Source organism: Aulonocara stuartgranti (assembly GCF_965226115.1).
Source record: "Aulonocara stuartgranti genome assembly, chromosome: 5".
In the NCBI taxonomy this organism is placed as follows: Eukaryota; Metazoa; Chordata; class Actinopteri; order Cichliformes; family Cichlidae; genus Aulonocara; species Aulonocara stuartgranti.
The window spans coordinates 37,077,860-37,099,539 of NC_138943.1; the positions used below are offsets into that span (position 1 = coordinate 37,077,860).

Genomic DNA, 21,680 nt, shown 5'->3' on the forward strand with positions numbered 1-21,680 from the left:
TTAGTTTTAGCAGCGGCAAGCCTGCGCTGCAAGGACCCGCAAGGAGGAGAGGAGGATGGCAGCAAAAAGGAAGAACCTGGATATAAGAAAGTGTTTTTCAAAGAAACCTGTAAGTCACTTAAAGCCAAGTTCACTCATAAAATCTGTCCATCATAATAACGTTACAGGCTATGCAAGGCAATACATGCCCCTCTTATTACTCTTTCTGGGTTGCAAAATAAACTTTAAAAAAATTTTCAGGCGAGAATGTAGCTGTGCAAACTTCAAATATCTGAACCTGGGAGAACAGCAAACTCCCAGCACATCGTTTTAGGCTTTGGCCCACATCAGTCTAAAATTGTATGTAACCATGAATAACGTGTTACCATGTCCACCAGGAGAGACTGGACAGTATAGATGTAAAACAAATATGCCAGCAGTTTATCTCAGTTAATAAGAGGAGAAGGCATGTGTTTGGCTCCTTCACATAGTGGACATTTGTCATGATCCTGGGCCATGTTGGCCCAGCAGTCTTAGTATTTATGTCTTTTTGTATTTTGTTCCTTATTTGATTTCCCCTTGTGACTTTTATCCCCTGTGTGCCCCTCTATGTATCTGTGGGCCCTCGTCTCCCCTCGTGTTTCATTCCATGTTTCCCCAGCCCACTATGCCCGTGCTCTCTCTCCTCCTGTCTGCACCTCTGTGTACTTCCTGTTTTACTTTGACAGTCTCTCGTCAGTATGCCTCATGTTGTGTTCACTCCTGCCCTGTCCCGTTACGATTATCTGTGTCAGCTGTGTTCCCCGTGTGCTCCGACTTCCCTCGTTAACCCTCTGTGTATTTATGTGCATGTCTCCCTCAGTTCAGTGTCGTGTCGTCAATGTCTCCTCCCCGAACCTGTGTGTCTTTCTGTGTTCCCTCGGTCTTCTGTTAGCATTCCCAGTTTAGTTATGTTTCTTTGTGAAGCCTGCAATGAAGCAGTGATTTTGAGTTCAGTTCCTGTCTCCGTGAGTTTTGCGTTTGGGTCCTCATCTGCCTCCACACAGCCAGTTCATGAAAGACATTGAGTTGTTGTGTGGGACACCAGTAGTCCATGTCTGTTGCTGTAACAGTAGTTCATGTTTAGAGTAAAACATCCAGCTCACTGACTTGATAGGGGCAATAGTGTGCCTAAAATGTTGCATAATTTTGCTAAGAGATCTGTTACTTTGTGGTAATCTTAGATGAGTAGTTTTATTGACAAAAACCACCAGGTCATTCAGTGTTCCCTTAGTGATAATGTATAAGAGATGTTGGTGTACTATAACTGAAGTAATGTTGTTAAGTCCTTAAAGTCATATTCTTTTATTGTCATGACTGTATTTTAAGGTATTTTTATTTTTGTATGATATCTGATTTATATGGAATATGGTTGAAGTAAACTAAAGTATAAAATACTTAGTCAGTTATTTGTTTAATAGTAACTTAACATTATATAATTCACATATAAAACTATGAATTGTAATTTTAAATGGTTTAAAAGCATGTAGAATAGCATATGTAGGCAAGTATATTTCTCCTTTTTTTTTTTAATCAAGAAGCAAAGACGAAAAGGAGAAAAAAAAGAAACAGGGCAGGGTTCGGTGGTTGAATCATCCATCCCCACCAATGTCAAAACCAAATCTACGCCCTTGTTAAAGACTTTACCTGAAAAGCGCATGATGTTATAATATACATTGGTTGCATCATCACACGGAGCAAAATGTATATTTTTATGGTACTGTGATGAAGTGAAAATGCTGGTATGGTGGGACTGAATAATCTAGATGTAAGGAATAGAGATCCAGAATCATAGGTGCAGCAAAACAGTAGCTTCCTGTATGTATCATGCTCTTCTTGCATGGTTAGTCTTAGTGATGGGACGTTCTGTATCGAGGCTTCGGAGCGTGTGTCGAGTAATGGAGGGGGCGTTTCCGCGAAGCGCGTATCGAGGCTTGCTTCATTTATGGGAGGAGCTGAAAATGATGACGTCCGAAGCCTCGCTGCCCGGCTGTACCACGTGACTGGTTCATGAAGTGGTTCGAACTTTGCCGCGAGATATGACAGCGATATAAACCCCTCAGACTTCAATCAAAATGTGGGTGTTTGATGGAGAGTTGCGGTTAGTGAGAGTTTGGAGACAGTTTGGAGGTTTATGAGAGTGAGGAGAGAAAGTCAGGAGAGAATGGGGCCAGCTAAGAAGAGGAGGATGTCCTCCCCTGTGTGGGAACATTTTGATCTTATTCCTCCCAACAAGGTATGTAAATTTCTACAGAAGATGTATTTTCATAATACTGATGGTGCAATACAATTTATGTTGAGCTGTCTGTACTTTTGTACAAGGTGAAGTGTTTGCTATGTGCCAGGGAGCTGGGATATAACAACAACACCTCATCCATGCTTAGGCACTACAGAGCTTTGCATGAGAATAAGGGGAACACCGATTGTGGAGCAAGACCAGGTGAGCCATCAAATGCAATGATAATATAGCATGCTGTAATGTTACTAAATTATATAACAATATTATACAACTGTTATAAGTTACGTGTGTGATATTTATATTTGTGCTTTATCTTTATTGTCTTTCCTCAGGAGAACAATCTCAAATAGATGAAGACCTGGTTAGCATGGTGATTGAGGACTCACAGCTATTTAGCATTGTGGAGGACAAAGGATTTAAAAGATTTGTTAAATCATTAAATCGCAGCTATGTTCTCCCCACTAAAAAGGCCATAAAAGCAGTGAAAATTTAGTTTTTACAGAATAAAATGTGAACAGGCAGTGTGTAGCTGTCCATACCTCAACGTTACAAAAGCACAACTACTGTCCACACCCCAACCACACCTCACCTCACAGTAAATGATCATTTCCATTTCAAGCATTTCCAAATAATCATTTTCCATACTGCCACTATAAATATACACAGTATACTGCATCACTACAATATACATGTTTTACACACTCCTTTTGTTGTTGACATTTACAGGCTGTGTGCAAAATGCCACACTCTTCAAATTCATGCCAGCTATTATTTTTACGTCCAGTAGGTGTCCTGCTAGAGCAAATGAAGCTTCATGAAGCTTCGCATTGGGGTGAACCAATTGGATGAAAAGCTTCAGTGCTTCATGGGGCTTCATCTGCCCATCACTAGTTAGTCTCTGAAACATCCTTTTGGTGTAAGAGGTCATTATACTGTGGCGTGAACCTCCTTCCTCATTCTAGAGATGGTTAAACGAGTGTTTTTCTCTGTGCCTTAAAATTTTACTCCAGTTACGGTCTCTAAAATGCCTTGTCCCAGCATTAAAAAACAAAACACACACACACACACACACACACACACACAAAACCCCACTGATTACAATAACATTTCTCAAGCAAATGTCAGTTAAAAAGACCACTATTAAAAGACCCCAAGCATTTTACTGTGTGCTTCTTTTCTTTTCTTTTTTAAAAAAAATTAAATATTTAAATATGAAAGCCCTGTTAGAAATTTGTATATTTTTTTCATAACAGGGACAGTGGCAAAGCAGTTATGTAATGCTACTGTGAACATTTTAAGAACACCTGTTTGGCCACTGTAAGATGGGTGTAGATGTGTTTTGGTTTTGCAATAAGAGATCAAGTAAATGTTGCTATAGATAACTTGGCCTGTTGTTAACAGCTGTCCCCTTTACAGCAATCCTCATCAATGTGGAAGGGCAAGAAAAATATATAGATATAAAGATTATCATCTCTGTCAGTGCGCCCTAGGGTGGCTGTGGTTACAATGTAGCTTGCCATCACCAGAGTGTGAATGTGTGTGTGAATGGGTGGATGACTGGTTGTGTAAAGCGCTTTGGGATCCTTAGGGACTAGTAAAGCGCTATACAAATACAGGCCATTTACCATTTATTTACCATTATCACCACTAAATTAAGAGGTCTATATAAAATCACAAAATCTTAAGAAGCAGTTTTGAAATTTGAAAACAATTTAAGATTTAAAAAGCTGCATTCCACATACTACGTGATATTGTTTGATTGCTTTGGCAAACAGTCAAAATCCTTTTCCTCCTGTAGGCTACCACAGGCCTACCACATAAACTATCCTTGTAGGATTGCGTTGATTTTCTATCCTTGAGGATAGAAAAATGGACTGGATACCTCTGAGGAGCGCAGCTGGGCAGGGATGGACAGTTTCAGAACATTAAAAAGGAAATGAATGAAAATAGTAAATGGTGCAGAAAGAATATAGAATATAAACATTAAGAATGCACTTCTGTTTTTCACAATAATAGCTGAAAGAAATGTTGAATGAGATATCGATTTGAGTTAGTGAAACTAGAGCAATCTAAGCAGCTCCATACTTGATGACTTTGGCTCTCTTTCAACACTACCTGACTGTTTCAGGCAGTCAGTCAGTGCTGGGTCATTTTCATGGTCATTTTCTCCCTTTGAGGCATTCCCTTCTCACCTACCAAAGCCCCTATGAATCTGCTTTCACAACTTGTTGACTGAAGAATTGAAGAACAGAACTGTACATATAAAACTGACAAATAAGACCTTCAAGGCAAAATTTCAATCATAGGTCTTGGTCATCAAAATTAATGACTGATGGTGGGCAGTGTTCCCTCTAAGCTGCGCACGTGCGCAATTGCGCACACTGCACTGCTCTCTGCGCACAGAAAAGCTGCGTTGCGCACAAAAAAAATCTAACCTGAATTGAAATTAAAATTAATACTTCAACAATCCTGTTTTGCAGTGTTAGTCAGTGACTGGCTGCTACCATTTGGGATTAGAACGATGCCACCTTATCCCATAGTTCAGCCAATAATGCGTATATCAACGTCATTGACAGGCTATGACAGCGTCTTTATGTGCCGACACCGGTGTTTTAGCTGGCAAAGCGACGTGGCTGATGTGGAGTGAAGCCACGCTAATGACAACGTGTACAACCATTTGAGATGTGAGCAGGACAGACGGAACAATTTTGGGTTAGTAAAGTCGACTTTATACCAGTTTTTAAATCGTGTTGATAGGTCACTAAAACCAGAGTTGTGATTAAAAAAAAAAAACCTGCAATGTTTGGTTTTCTTCAAACTTGCTTTTTGTTGATTTTTATTTTTAGGTTTTAGCTTCTGTGAAGCACTTTGTGATTTTTATCTTGAAAGGTGCTATATAAATAAAGTTTTACTTACTTACTTCCTGAATACTATCGTTGTTTATACACTCAACAAAAATATAAACGCAACACCTTTGTTACTGCTCCCATTCCCCATGGGATGGACGTAGAGACCTAAAATTCATTCCAGATACACAATATAACCATCCCTCCCAAACAGTGGTCACAAATCAGTCCAAATGTGTGGTAGTGGGCACATCTGCTATATTGAGATAATCCATCCCACCTCACAGGTGTGCCACATCAGGATGCTGATCTGACATCATGAGTAGTGCACAGGTGTACCTCAGACTGCCCACAACAAAAGGCCACCCTGGAATGTGCAGTTTTTTGCGCTATTGGGGGTCTGGGGACCCAGAACCGGTCAGTATCTGGTGTGACCACCATTTGCCTCATGCAGTGCAACACATCGTCGCATGGAGTCTATCAGATTGTCAATTGTGGCCTGTGGAATGTTGGTCCACTCCACTTCAATGGCTGTGCAAGGTTGTTGGATATTCGTGGGAACTGATACACGCTGTCGTATACGCCGGTCAAGCACATCCCGAACATGCTCAATGGGTGACATGTCCGGTGACTATGCTGGCCATGCAAGAACTGGGACATTCTCAGCTGCCATCTGCCCTGAACAATGTGAACCATGATTCATCCGTGAAGCGCACACCTCTCCAACGTGCCAGACGCCATCGAATGTGAGCATTTGCCCACACAAGTCTGTTACGGCGACGAGCTGGAGTCAGGTCAAGACCCCGATGAGGACGACGGGCATGCATTGAGCGTCCCTGAGACGGTTTCTGACAGTTTGTGCAGAAATTGTTTGGTTGTGCAAACCAATTGTTCCAGCAGCTGTCTGGGTGGCTGGTCTCAGACGATCTTGGAGGTGAACCTGCTGGATGTGGAGGTCCTGGGCTGGTGTGGTTACACGAGGTCTGCGGTTGTGAGGCCGGTTGGATGTGCTGCCATATTCTCTGAAACGCCTGTGGAGACGGCTTATGGTTGAGAAATGAACATTCAATGCACGGGCGACAGATCTGGTTGACATTCCTGCTGTCAGCATGCCAATTGCACGCTCCCTCATTGCTTGTGGCATCTGTGGCATTTTGCTGTGAGACAAAACTGCACATTCCAGGGTGGCCTTTTGTTGTGGGCAGTCTGAGGTACACCTGTGCACTACTCATGATGTCAGATCAGCATCCTGATGTGGCACACCTGTGAGGTGGGATGGATTATCTCAATATAGCAGATGTGCCCACTACCACACATTTGGACTGATTTGTGACCACTGTTTGGGAGGGATGGTTATATTGTGTATCTGGAATGAATTTTAGGTCTCTGCGTCCATCCCATGGGGAATGGGAGCAGTAACAAAGGTGTTGCGTTTATATTTTTGTTGAGTGTATGTACTGATGAAAGAAAGGGTAAAAACTGCATTTTATAAGAACAAAGGCTCGAAAGCACTCTCCGCCTGTGAGCAAAAACAACCCCCACCCCCCTCTTCCTTTCCTATTCGTCCAAAAAAAGTACCAAACAAAAAACAAGGAGCACAAGAGTCCAAAAATGCAGGAAAACACATCAAAAATGAAACTAGAGCTCAACAAGAGTCCATGAAAAGTTCAGGGGACCAACTGTGCACATGGCAATGGCAACGACGGGCAAACAGTTCAGGAGGCCGACCGTGCACACGGCAACGGCGGTGGCGCAGGCAAAACCAATCAGGAGGCCGACCACTTGGAAGGCAGTGGCGGCCACTGAGCAGGTCCGGAGGTCGGCTGCGATGCCAGCGGCGGCGACAAACTCTTTCCGGAGGCTGTCCCCGAAGGCCATGATGCCAACTTAGAGGCCTGGAAAACGGCCGGCAGAGGCGAGGCGGAACAGGTCGAGCTGGCTCTGACAGCGGTGTGGCAACCGCAGGACCAGACGAGGCAAGACCAGACAAGGCAGGACCAGACTAAGGCGGAGCTGGACCAGACGAAGACGAAGGCGGAGCTGAAGCTGGACCAGACGAAGGCGGCGTCACGGAGGCTGAACCAGACTAAGGCGGCGTCACGGAGGCTGGACCAGGCGTGGATGAAGGCACGGAGGCGGGACGGCTGCGGAACCTGACGGCTGCGGAACCTGACGGCGGCGATGCTGCAGGCGGCGATGCTGCAGGCGGCGATGCTGCAGGCGGCGATGTAGAAATCGCGGGGGATGATTCAGCAGGTGACAGCTGAACAGACTTCCCCGGACCATCAGCAGATGTGAGGATGTGCTTACTGGGTCCTCCGGGACCCTCAGCTAACGAGGCGTGGTGCTGGGTGGGCTCCTCGGACCCTCCAGCAGACGTGGCATGAGGCTGGACGGGCGACTCGGGCCCTCCAGCTGACAACACATAATAATAATAATAATAATAATAATAATGGATTGGATTTATATAGCGCTTTTCAAGGCACCCAAAGCGCTTTACAATGCCACTATTCATTCACTCTCACATTCACACACTGGTGGAGGCAAGCTACGGTTGTAGCCACAGCTGCCCTGTGGCAGACTGACAGAAGCAAGGCTGCCATATCGCGCCATCGGCCCCTCTGGCCAACACTAGTAGGCGGTAGGGTAAAGTGTCTTGCACAAGGACACAACGACCAGGACAGAGAGCCCAGGGATCGAACCGGCAACCTTCCGGTTACAGATACGCTTCCCAACCCCCTGAGCCATGGTCACCCCGTGAGGCTGGACGGGCTCCTCGAGCCCTCCAGCTGGAGCAGATGCAGGACCAGAGACAATTGGGACCCCTGGCTGAGGGTGAAGATGAGCGGCTGACTGAGCAGATGACAACGCTAATGATTCCTCCACTAATTGAGCTACTGACTGGGTCATGGACTGTAACAAAGCTTGCAGAAAATCCGATTGTGGTAGCGACTGAGCTATAGATAGCGGGGGTGAAGACTGAGCTATGGGTGACTGAACTTGAGATGAAAGTGGTGGGGGTGGAGTTGGTGACTGGGCTACAGGCGGCTGCTGAGCAGGAAACACAGGACACTGAGCAACAGGTGGCTGATGAGCAGCTAGCTGAACTGAAGGTGGCTGCTGGTCAGCTAACTGAGATGAAGGTGGCTGCTGATCAGCTGACCGAGCTGAAGGTGGCTGCTGATCAGCTGACCGAGCTGAAGGTGGCTGCTGGGCAGCTGACCGAGCTGAAGGTGGCTGCTGGGCAGCTGACTGAGATGAAGGTGGCTGCTGGGCAGCTGACCGAGCTGAAGGTGGCTGCTGGGCAGCTGACCGAGCTGAAGGTGGCTGCTGGGCAGCTGACTGAGTGGAAGGTGGTTGCTGGGCAGCTAACTGAACTGAAGGCCAGGAAACACACTGGTCATTTTTAAACATGGGCACAGGAGTAGGCACAACAACTTCTGAATTAACTACTCCTGAGTTACCTGGCAGGGGCTTATGAATATCTGGGATAACACACACGTTGTTTGCGCTCACAGATGTGTTGAGTTGAGGACGAACAGCGGTCTCTACATGCTTGACAGGTTTCGAAGCATGACAATCATCCAGAACATTCCTAGCCGGCTGTTCAGACAAAATCCCAGACTCCTGCTGGGACTGTGAATGCTGGCAGCGCATCCGCCGCTTCCCAGTTGAAATGGGATCAGGGCTGGTAAAAGGTGACATGGAGAAACGCTGCTGCGGAGTGGAAATGAAAACTGCACCAGTCCGTACTACAGGAGAAAAGGGAAGTGTGGTTGGGTGGTGATGCCTAGGGTTGCCTTTCTTCTTCAAGGATGGATCAAACGATTTGGCGATAAACCTTGGCAAAAACTGCCGCTTACGTCGAGAACACCACGTGGTGAGGGACTCCAGGAGGGTAGCTGAATCGTCCTTTCCTGGACCGCCCATGCCAAACAGTTTGAAGGCTAGCCTCGCTCTTAGAGCTGTTATTATTTGCTTAAGTCCATTTATGTTTAGAAAACTGATGGTGGAGGCAGTGGACGACAAAAAATTATCAAAAAACACTACCTCCAGCTGCCTCTTGTAGGGGCTTGCAGCGTGGATTATCCTCCAACAGTAATGACTGACTGAGCTATGGGTGACTGAACCCATAGGTGCGCGAGATTCTCTCCCTCAGAGGTGAAAAGTGAGTCCGCTGGATCCATACTGGTTGCGTCGTTCTGTCAGGGCTCTGTGTGCGGGCAGGTGGAGATGTGGATCCAAGTGCAGGACTCTGAGACAGAAATATACTGAAAACCACAGCTTTATTGCTGGCACCAACAAAACAGAAACCAAACATGAAGACACTAACTGGAACACACAAGCAGGATCTGCGGGTACGATGCGACACCGAGCACAGGAAAACACAGGGCTTATATACACATGGTAGTAATGAGGGAATGGGCAACAGGAGGCAGACACAGCTGGGAGAGATCAGGGCTAACGAGACAGGGGGAACAAAGCTGCACACACTAACCTAAGACAAAGACTTTCACAATAAAACAGGAAACATGAAACACTACTAAAATTCAATTTTCAATTCAATTCAATTTTATTTATATAGCGCCAAATCACAACATAAGTCGCCTCAAGGCGCTTCATAGATACAGAGAAAAACCCAACAATCATATGACCCCCTATGAGCAAGCACTTTGGCAACAGTGGGAAGGAAAAACTCCCTTTTAACAGGAAGAAACCTCCGGCAGAACCAGGCTCAGGGAGGGGCGGCCATCTGCTGCGACCGGTTGGGGTGAGAGAAGGAAGACAGGATAAAAGACATGCTGTGGAAGAGAGACAGAGGTTGATAACAGATATGATTCAATGCAGAGAGGTCTGTTAATACATAGTGAGTGAGAAAGGTGACTGGAAAGGAAAAACTCAATGCATCATGGGAATCCCCCGGCAGCCTATGTCTATTGCAGCATAACTAAGGGAGGTCCAGCCCTAACTATATGCTTTAGCAAAAAGGAAAGTTTTAAGATAAGATAAGATAACCTTTATTAGTCCCACACGTGGGAAATTTGTTTTGTCACAGCAGGAAGTGGACAGTGCAAAAGTTATGAGGCAAAAATTAGAATACAATAAGAATAAATACAGTACACAACTGTACAGAATAGAATAAAATAAAATACTATATACAGTAGAATAAAATAAAATAAATATACAATAAGATAAAAATAGAATACAAATACAAATACTATATACAACTGAGTAAAAATACAACGATGACAGAAAGGATTATTGCACTTAGTATTATTGCATATGTATGGATGTGTGTGCTTGATCAGTTAAAGTCTTTATTATGGAGTCTGACAGCAGTGGGGAGGAAAGACCTGCGAAATCTCTCCGTCCCACACCGTGGGTGCCGCAGTCTCCCACTGAAGGAGCTGCTCAGTGCTGTCACAGTCTGCTGCATGGGGTGGGAGATGTTGTCCATCAGGGATGACAGCTTAGCCGCCGTTCTCCTGTCACTCACCACCTCCACTGGGTCCAGAGGGCATCCTAGAACAGAGCTGGCCCTTCGGATCACCCTGTTCTGTTTTAAGCCTAATCTTGAAAGTAGAGATAGTGTCTGTCTCCTGAATCCAAACTGGAAGCTGGTTCCACAGAAGAGGGGCCTGAAAACTGAAGGCTCTGCCTCCCATTCTACTTTTAAATACTCTAGGAACAACAAGTAGGCCTGCAGAGCGAGAGCGAAGTGCTCTAATAGGGTGATATAGTACTACAAGGTCATTAAGATAAGATGGGGCCTGATTATTTAAGACCTTGTATGTGAGGAGCAGGATTTTGAATTCAATTCTGGATTTAACAGGAAGCCAATGAAGGGAAGCCAAAACAGGAGAAATATGCTCTCTCTTTCTAGTCCCTGTCAGGACTCTTGCTGCAGCATTTTGGATTAGCTGAAGGCTTTTCAGGGAGTTTTTTGGACATCCTGATAATAATGAATTACAGTCGTCCAGCCTGGAAGTACACGGACTAAAAGACACGGACTCGACACAGAGGGGCGGACAGAAAATAATACATGAAACTCAAACAATACATGAAACCACAATTCCTAAAACATAGATAAACAAAACATGAAACTCTAATAATAAACATCATCATCATCACAACAAGAGAATGGGAAAACAATCCAAAACACCAAGATAACTGAAACACAAAGTACCAGAGAAACATAAAGAATAATCCATGATGCAAAAGTAAACCAAAACATAATAAACTCAAATTACTGGGTCCAACGGACCCAGAACCGTGACAATTTTTACTTCCAATATTGTTAACACACTGCACAAGTCAATGACTAGATTTTTTTAAATTTTCATTGTAAATGGGCTAAAACAGTTAATTAAAAGTAGTCTAACATAAATGTAAATGCTGTAATTTGATTATTTTAACAAACCATGTAACTTGGATGGATTAGATGCCAGCGTGACCGCAGTGCACACGTCTGATGTCGCTCACAGTGGTCCAAGGGACCGCTCAGGGAGTTTGTGTGTTCGCTCAGACACGTGAAAAATTAGAGGGAACATTGGGGCCTTTGTGGAAAGTGAAACTTAAGCTTAGTGAGTAGAAATGCAACTGATGTCTAAAGCTGATGAATCAGTTATGAAATAGGAATGAAACTTGTGAGTTTCAGAAAGTCTTTGCAAGAGTTTGCACTGACATCACATTTCAACATGTTCTCACTCCCAACTCGTCAAATGTGTGACGCATGGTCAGGCTCCCTCTGCTTCACTTATCGACACGCAGGGTCCTCTCATTGAATACTATAGAGCTCCCTAAACGTTGTTTATTGAAGATAAGAGTTTGCCGCGGAAGAGCTTGTTGTCCGTATATTTATATATTTCCGAAATCACATTGTAGTGACGTATACAGAACACAATAAATTATACAATGTAAGCAACTACCTGAGAAACAGCAGATACAGCAGATAAATTAATTATAGTTATTACTTTTGTATCGTTTATTGCATTTATGGAGGGAGTGGTGTATGCTGGGTAATGGCACAGCTAGCGACTGGGTGACTTTATTCATCCGCTTCGGATGTTATGAGTCCATCAGGCGATATTAGCAGAAATCAGTCCCATATATATGGGCCATCTCCTGCTAGATTGTTCAGAAGGTTGTTATCATCCATCCAGATGGAGGATCACTAACATGAGCGTGGGAAGACTCCAGAATCCACTCTGGCTGGAATCCGGTGGATACAGCAGTGTTTACAGGTAAGACCATTTAAACCATAGGTGTCAAATTCTGGCCCGCGGGCCAAATTTGGCCTGCAGCCTAATTACATTTGGCCCGCAAAGCCATACCAAATTACTATTAAGAGCTGGCCTACTGGTATTATACAGCTAATATATATATTGTTTAGTATTAAGCTTTGCTTGTTCCATATTCAGTTTTTCAGCAAAACGTGTTTGAGTCCATAAGAAAAGATTCATTCTTATATCTGGAGGAATAAATATATTTCAATAAATATTAACGTTAGCCCGCAACTTTGTTCCAGTTTTGAATTTTGGCCCACTGTGTATTTGAGTTTGACACCCTTGATTTAAACGGACAGCATTTATAGAATGACTATTAAAAGTCAGCGAGTGTCAATAATGTTAATGTGCTTATGTTAGTAATACACCAAGTGCTAATATAACAGCTTTAAGATGCATTTGTAGATATTATTACGTGTTTTACCGTCTTTATGGTGCTAGCTTAAATTACGGTGTAAACGTTAGCTTATATTAGAGTAAAGCTGTTACTGTTTAAACGATGCTAGCACAGAAATATTAGCTTCTGTCATGACTGATGAAGTTACTAGTTAATTATCCATGAATGTAAGTGTAAATGGCTGTTTGTTTCTATCTGATAGACTGGTCGGCTGTCCGGGGTGTACCCTGCCTGATAACCTATCACTTCAGGGTTATTTCTCAGCCCTGTTGCAACCAGTATAAAGATAGGAGGATGGTAGTTGTTGTAGACCCCTTCAATTTTTATGGTAACCATAATCTAGATTTTGTTGAACCGCATGCAATATGAAGACAACATGTAGTATTTAAGTGACCAAGTAGTATTTGGATAAAAGTTACTGAATAGTGTTGAAATAAAATGACAGAATTGAAGGATTAAAATATTCCAGGAGCTCAACTTACTCCATCTGAACATGTTTCAATCGTGTTTTATGAACACAAAATGCACAGGTTTACGAAATATGAAAAGGTTGTGTTGATTTAACTCAGTTGTTTAAGTTTCTGCCAAAGCAAAACATTTGTGTGCAACCAGTGTCCACTATTGAATCAAGTAAACCCAACATGTCTTTTGTCGGTGCAAAAAGGAGTTACGGTGCCTGTATTCCTACACAATATTGTCCCTATGTTTTCCCCAGCCCGTTATGTCTATGTTTTCCCCGTGCTCTCTCTCCTCCTGTCTGAACCTCTGTACTTCCTGTTTTACTTTGCCCGTTTCCCGTCAGTGTTGCGTTCACTCCTGCCGTGTCTTGTTATGATTATCAGTGTCACCTGTGTATTTATGTCTGCGTCTCCCTCAGTTCTGTGTCGCATTCTCCCTCATGTTGTGTGTGTTCCTCCCTGTTCCTTGGCGAGCTTTGTATTTAGTTTTCCCAGTTTAGTTTTGTATTTCCTACGTTCTGCCTCTCCAGCATTAAAGCTGTGATTTTTGAGTTCATCCCCGAGTCTGTGAGTTTTGCAATTTGGGTCCTCCTCCTGCCTGCCACACAGCGATCCTTGACAATTTTATTGGTTACGTTTGTTTTTGCTTTTGTTACAGTGCACTGAAATAAGAACATCTGAGAGGTGTGATCCACCGGTGGTGATATTTTGGTATTTTGTGAGTTCTTGATTTAACAAATCAGCTCTTTAATCCAGGCCTGAGAGATTGAACTTTAAAGCGCTATAAAAATATTCTTACTGAAAACAGTTGCAAAGTATTTTTCTCCATGATTGTAATGGGCTCAGGAGAAATTCACTTATATGGGATATTGATCACATGAGAAGTCCTGAACCCAAAAGGATTGCAGCGAGTCAATCCAGTCCAAAAAACGAGGAACTGTTTTCCTTTAAAATGATGACGTCATCTTGCTGGTGAGGGAGGCTCGAATAGGCTGCGTGTGAGACTCCATTATCAGCAATATCTGGTATGAATGTGTGTGGATGTATGCATGTGACTGGACTGTGATGGACTGACGACTAAAAGTTTTAACTGACTTGATACTGAGAAAAAACGGTACCGACTTTAGGATTAGTAAATGTCCACAAACAATTCACCCAGCCTGTAAAAGAAGGGTGGATGTTGTGTCTGGCTTTGTTTTGTTTTTACAAGAACAGAAGGGTGACAGAGACTAAAGGGGGAGGCTGTAGCTTCACATGAGTGTGAACTGCAGACTTAACCCTTTAGTTGCTAATTTTGAGTTTCTGATGTTTGCATTAACAAAAGTGTGTTTTAGTAGCTGTGTTTCGATTAATGTATCACATTATATTGTTGGGAATGTTAAATGCTAAAGTGAAGAAAAGGTTTGATTTCACTCATGACTGAACATGTTATTATTAACCATAAGCGGGCCACTGTAAAGAGTCAATTAACTGTTATAGAGGGGGAAAAAAAAAAAGCCAAAAAAACCCCCTCTATTAATATCTGGATAACAGGGGAATGATAGGCGTGTCACATTCAAAATGGAGATATGTAATAATAAACACTGGTCCCCGTCTTTTGGGTGCTTTCATTGAAATAGTCAGCAATCTAAAAGTAGGATAGAACCGACAGGGGCATGTGTTGAGAGGTGGTGCTGCACAAGAACAAGAGCAAAATAAAGAAAAATATTGTGTTTAGCTTTGATAAATTAAAATTAAAATGTACCATTACACTCAGAGGATCAATATGAAATTCGATATATGCTAATTTTGTATGAAGTACATGATTGATAACTGTTCTGTCCTGAGCTTTTGTTTTTACAGCACCCACTTGACCACACCAACAGTTTCTCGCCACCAAAAGGGGGTACTTGCAAAGAACAGAGAGGAATATCATCAACACTGTGAAAGGTAAGCCCCGAAGGGGGTGATGACACCATAAATTTCACTTATGGTCAAATTCTCAAAATTTGACCCCAAACTTGAAAATTCTTCAAACATTTAGAGACAGAGTGGATAAACATAATGTCGCAAACCACATAAGGATGGAGCATTTGAATCGATAAGATGGTGAAATAACACGCCGTAAAAGGTTGATCATGTTGATTACAGTGGGGCAAAAAAGTATTTAGTCAGCCACCGATTGTGCAAGTTCCCCCACCTAAAATGATGACAGAGGTCAGTAATTTGCACCAGAGGTACACTTCAACTGTGAGAGACAGAATGTGAAAAAAAAATCCATGAATCCACATGGTAGGATTTGTAAAGAATTTATTGGTAAATCAGGGTGGAAAATAAGTATTTGGTCAATAACAAAAATACAACTCAATACTTTGTAACATAACCTTTGTTGGCAATAACAGAGGTCAAACGTTTACTATAGGTCTTTACCAGGTTTGCACACACAGTAGCTGGTATTTTGGCCCATTCCTCCATGCAGATCTTCTCGAGAGCAGTGATGTTTTGGGCTGTCGCCGAGCAACACGGACTTTCAACTCCCGCCACAGATTTTCTATGGGGTTGAGGTCTGGAGACTGGCTAGGCCACTCCAGGACTTTCAAATGCTTCTTACGGAGCCACTCCTTTGTTGCCCGGGCGGTGTGTTTTGGATCATTGTCATGTTGGAAGACCCAGCCTCGTTTCATCTTCAAAGTTCTCACTGATGGAAGGAGGTTTTGGCTCAAAATCTCACGATACATGGCCCCATTCATTCTGTCCTTAACACGGATCAGTCGTCCTGTCCCCTTGGCAGAAAAACAGCCCCATAGCATGATGTTTCCACCCCCATGCTTCACAGTAGGTATGGTGTTCTTGGGATGCAACTCAGTATTCTTCTTCCTCCAAACACGACGAGTTGAGTTTATACCAAAAAGTTCTACTTTGGTTTCATCTGACCACATGACATTCTCCCAATCCTCTGCTGTATCATCCATGTGCTCTCTGGCAAACTTCAGACGGGCCTGGACATGCACTGGCTTCAGCAGCGGAACACGTCTGGCACTGCGGGATTTGATTCCCTGCCGTTGTAGTATGTTACTGATGGTGACCTTTGTTACTTTGGTTCCAGCTCTCTGCAGGTCATTCACCAGGTCCCCCCGTGTGGTTCTGGGATCTTTGCTCACCGTTCTCATGATCATTTTGACCCCACGGGATGAGATCTTGCGTGGAGCCCCAGATCGAGGGAGATTATCAGTGGTCTTGTATGTCTTCCATTTTCTGATGATTGCTCCCACAGTTGATTTTTTCACACCAAGCTGCTTGCCTATTGTAGATTCACTCTTCCCAGTCTGGTGCAGGTCTACAATACTTTTCCTGGTGTCCTTCGAAAGCTCTTTGGTTATTTATTTCATATTCTGTATAGTTTTTCATATTTATATTCATATCCTGTACATAGCTTGTACTCACTACAGCCTGTACATACTTATAGTTATAGAATATTCACAACATACTTCATACCGTGTACATTATAACATACCATAATAGACCCATTTCTGTAATATACTCACATATCTATATTATTGCTAATATATATTGTAATATATCTATATCACTAAAGCACTTCTGGATGGATGCAAACTGCATTTCGTTGCCCTGTACCTGTGCATGTGCAATGACAATAAAGTTGAATTCTATTCTATTCTATTCTATTCTTGGCCATGGCGGCGTTTGGAGTCTGACTGTTTGAGGCTGTGGACAGGTGTCTTTTATACAGATGATGAGTTCAAACAGGTGCCATTCATACAGGTAACGAGTGGGGGACAGAAAAGCTTCTTACAGAAGACGTTACAGGTCTGTGAGAGCCAGAGATTTTCCTTGTTTGAGGTGACCAAATACTTATTTTCCACCCTAATTTACGAATAAATTCTTTACAAATCATACCATGTGAATTCATGGATTTTTTTTTCACATTCTGTCTCTCACAGTTGAAGTGTACCTCTGGTGCAAATTACTGACCTCTGTCATCATTTTAAGTGGGGGAACTTGCACAATCGGTGGCTGACTAAATACTTTTTTGCCCCACTGTATGTTTATTCCAGTGTGCAGAGCAAGGTTATTATCATTAACGAAAACTAACGAAATAACGAAAAATAGAAGTGAAAAAACATTTTCATTAACGGAAATATAATAAAAACAAAAAAGGAAAACTAACTAAAACTGTAATGAGTGTTCACAAAACTAACTAAAAGTAACTGAATTTATAGCAAAAATGTGTTTAGTTTCATTGATGTGTGCATGTCCTACAATCCGATTGTTCAGTCTGACGTCACTGGCCGTGTCTGGGTCTAAACTCTGCTGCAGGTCCATATATCAAACGATCACTATGGCATTACTGAGAGTTGAAAAACTGTCTAAAGTCTTTCATCTTTAATAAAATGATCAGCGTTCTGCTCTACCAGGTGTAACAATTGAGTTTAACATCCAGGCATCCATGAAAACGGAATTTATGACATTTAACGGAGTTAGAAGTTAGCAGGGAGTTAGCTCGCTAGCTTCTATCTAAATACAATATAGCATGTCCTGACTGCAGGGATTTGGAAACAAATTAAAACGTACAGCTCTGCATCACTTCCAGCATAAATGAAGACGGAAAACTAGACAGCAGTGACGTTTGTAGGGTTACTGAAGTTGGGCTAGCTGGTATATAATGATGTGCTACGTGACCGCTAGTGACACAGCTATGTTAGCATAATATAAACAAGCTAACTTTTTTTTTTTTTTCCACTCGATAAAAGTTAACGTGAGTGTTCTCGGTGGTCAGGAACAAATGTAATCGCATGGCAGGATGCTGTAAAAGGACCAAACTTCAGCCAGGAGAACAACTGAGATAATCCATCCACAATACGAGGTTAGTCATTCATATACTGCTGCATGGGTTGGGCTGTAGTTACATCTGTAGGAGCCATATGAGTTGTTTCCGTCTGACTGGTTGTTTGGACAGGCCGATCACTAAAGTGTGTCTTCTACAGGAAACAGAAGAGTCATGAAAATTGACTTTTTTGAAATATCTATTTGCATTAATGTATATTTATTTATTTGGAATTGAAATTGTATCTTTGAATGTTTGATAAAAGATTGATCATGTTTATCAGTATGTCTCCTACATGGTAAGTATGAGCCATATGAGTTGTTTCTGTCTGACTAAGTGGGTCGGTTTAAATGGACTCACTGTATTGGTGCATGGGTGTGGGGCGTGTCTCATGGGTGTGGTATAAGGTAAATGTGGTTGCACTCACTTGTTCACAGCACCTGATGTGATGAGCAGAAGGTAGGGTGAGCACGAGGCAAAACTTTCTGTTGACCGCAACATACCGCAACTTGAGCACAATTTGAATGATTTGATATATTTGACTGTAACTTGATGGTGTTTGTATATTTATGCACTAATTGCTGCCATAGACCAGTTTGGAATTTTGAAATAGTAGCTGGTGCATTTATTTGTAAGTTGCAGTTATTTGCTTGTGCAGTCTGTGCGTTTGTTTGACAGTTGATCCTATGTGCTGATTTATAGTTTGGACAGTTGCATGTGTAAATAAAGAAGCAAATGATACAGAAGTGTTCTGTGCGTTAATTGTTGCGCGTCATCGGTGTCCTCATGTTTAGCCTGCCGCGGCCATTGGTTGGTTGGAGTAGCCGCAACAAATTGTCAACAGAAAGTTGTTTTGTAGGTTTTATTGGATTATTTATAAATAGATTAGTTTTATTGATGATAGTTTTGTAGTTTGCTGTTGCCTTTTACCACCCGCTTTTAGATTAAGCCTTTGGCTACACGAGCACATTTTGTTCAGGAGTTTGTTCCCCTGTTAGGTTTTAGCAGTACAGCTGCACAAGGCATTGTACTGATTTGCTTTCTAGTTATTGTACATCAGGCGGCTGAAGCCATTGGCTTGGGAGTACCGCCGCAGTTTGTGTTTAAGACAGTTTGTCTTTCTCACAGCTGACGGTATGGAGGTACATAAATACCCACCGCTAGTATGTACGGAAGACTAGGTTAAGTTAGTTAGGTTTAATAGGCAGATAGTGGGGGATATTGCTCCTGTGTGTGTGTCCAAGGTTTTATGAAGTGAATGTCATCAAGTGGAGGCGTTGGAATGAAGCTGTGTGGCATAGGTGCAGTTCAGCGTTTGGATTTGTAATGTTTTAAAGAAAAATGGAGACACACCAATTAACACAATGTGGTGATGTGGATGGAAAGAAAAGACAGCCAAAACCGACTGCTAAGGCTTTGGAGAAGCAGATTGAAAGACTTCAAACAGAACGTCACACTAAGATTAATAAAATTAAAAAGGTCATAAAGATTATTAAAGAATTAAAGCAATCTGAAGATAATGTTTCCACTGTTCAGACTCAGTTAGAGAATTTGTCTGTGTTGCTTAATGAGGCAATTCATCTGCATGAAACTTTGCTTCCGTTGCTTCCTCAAGAAGAGCAAGAAAAACAAACTGCTTGGTTTATAAGTGTGCGAGCACATAATACTGAGTTTATGGAAGAGATAAAGAAATGGCTTCATGATGCAAAGGGAAACTCTCAGAGCAAAAATCAGGTGTTTGAGCTTGATTTGCCACATTTAAATCCACCTGGTGTTGATTCCTCTGATCCATTAGCTGCTGGAAATGGTTCTGGTGCTTCTAGGCACACCGGGAATGTTGGTAAAGGTGCTGCGATAGATGATGTTAAACCAAGTGATAGCATCTCTAATGTTGGAAACAAAAGTTGTAGGAAAAGCAAATCATCACATCACTCAGTGGCCCAAGGTTAAAAATACTTTTCAGCCCAAGGTCGTTTCGTTGGAAAGGTCAGAGACGAAGTTACATCAAGTATTTCCAGGTGCAGTTTCAACTACTCAGATGATGTCGCAGTCTCACTCACAATCAAAACCTCTTACACATACAGTGCAAGGTAGTGAGGGTCATGATCATCTAGTCACAGTTTTGAAGAAACAAAATGAAATTACAACTTTATTGGCTGAGCAGCAGTCTCTGTTTTTGTTACCAAGGCGTGACATTCAGTTATTTGATGGCGATCCTTTACAATATCAAACATTTATGAGAGCTTTTGAGCACATGGTGGAGAGTCAAGCTCACAGTGCTAAGGATTGTTTATATTTTCTCGAGCAATACACTAGAGGCCATCCAAGGGAAATGGTCAGAAGCTGTCAGTATATGCCTGCTGAGTATGGATATGCTAAAGCTAAATCTTTGCTCCAAGAGAACTTTGGCAATTCGCTGAAAATTGCTGCTGCCTACATTGAAAGGGTCAGTAAATGGCCATCTATAAAATCTGATGATGTGAAGGCTTTGCAGGAATATGGGTTTTTATTAAGGCAATGTTGTAATGCAATGGGAGACGTTGAGTCCTTGCATGAGTTGGATGTCTCTGTTAATATGCAAGCAGTTATAAAGAAGTTGCCTTATAAGCTCAGGGATAAGTGGAGGAATGTTGTCTGCGATCTGCAGGAAAGATTTCAATGTAAAGTGGTTTTTTGCGACGTTGTTGAGTTTGTCGAAAGGCAAGTTAAGATCGCAAGTGACCCATTGTTTGGAGATATACAGGATCCTCCAACAGCCATCAGAAAAGAGGCGAGAAAGGATAAGTCTCAGTTTTACCCTAAGGCTAAGCGGAGTAGTTTTGCTACTACAGTGGCCAAGGTGGAAGGGAAGATTGAGCCAGCATTGAGGCGAGAGAATGGTTCAGTTGTGACCAAGGTCTGCTTGTTTTGTGGAGCAGGGCATATGTTGGATTTGTGTCCTTCATTTGAAAGAAAGTTGCACTTTGAAAGATTATCTTTTTTGAAAGAGAATGGCGTGTGTTTTGGTTGTCTGCGCATTGGGAACAGAAGCAGGGACTGTAGGAAACGTCTCTTGTGTAAAGTTTGTAATCAGAAACACCCCACGCTCTTACATATCTACTCTAAGCAGAGGGAAAGTGTTGCAGTGCAAACTATAGGAGGGAGAGAGCCACCAGATGAAGGTCCTTCATGTGCGGTGCAAAGCAGTGGTGTTACTGGGGCCGGTGAGCAAAATAGTGCTCTGTCCATAATACCAGTTAGAGTGAAGTCCAAGAAAGGTAATCGGTCACTGATAACCTATGCTTTTCTAGATCCTGGGAGCTCAGCTTCATTTTGTACGGAAGCGCTCATGAATAGACTGAATCTTTCAGGAAGTAAAACTGGCATTCTTTTGCGGACAATGGTTCAGGAGAAAATGGTCAGTAGCTATGTGGTTTCAGATTTGGAAGTAGCTGGTTTGGATTTAGATCACTACTGTGACTTGCCTGACTTATTTACTCAGAAAAGCATGCCTGTTCATCAACGTAATATTCCCCGACAGGAAGATCTCGACAGATGGCCACATTTGCACCATATTAACATACTGGAGATAAATTCCGGGGTAGACCTGTTGATCGGGACCAATGTGCCCA

The 21,680-nt window shown here is 42.6% G+C and overlaps 1 long non-coding RNA gene across 2 annotated transcripts in view; it reads left to right on the plus strand.

Moving 5' to 3' along the window:
- Positions 1 to 21: 21 nt before the first annotated feature.
- The window catches only part of LOC309706798, a 52,916-nt gene continuing 31,257 nt past the window's right edge, over positions 22 to 21,680 (plus strand). Inside the window, exons 1-2 of one of the 2 annotated variants that reach the window (XR_014276794.1) lie at positions 22 to 109; positions 12,267 to 15,173. This is a non-coding gene — a long non-coding RNA (uncharacterized lncRNA). Of the gene's footprint in view, positions 110 to 11,825; positions 15,174 to 21,680 lie in introns of those variants that run through there. The other variant, XR_014276795.1, reaches the window with a different exon arrangement.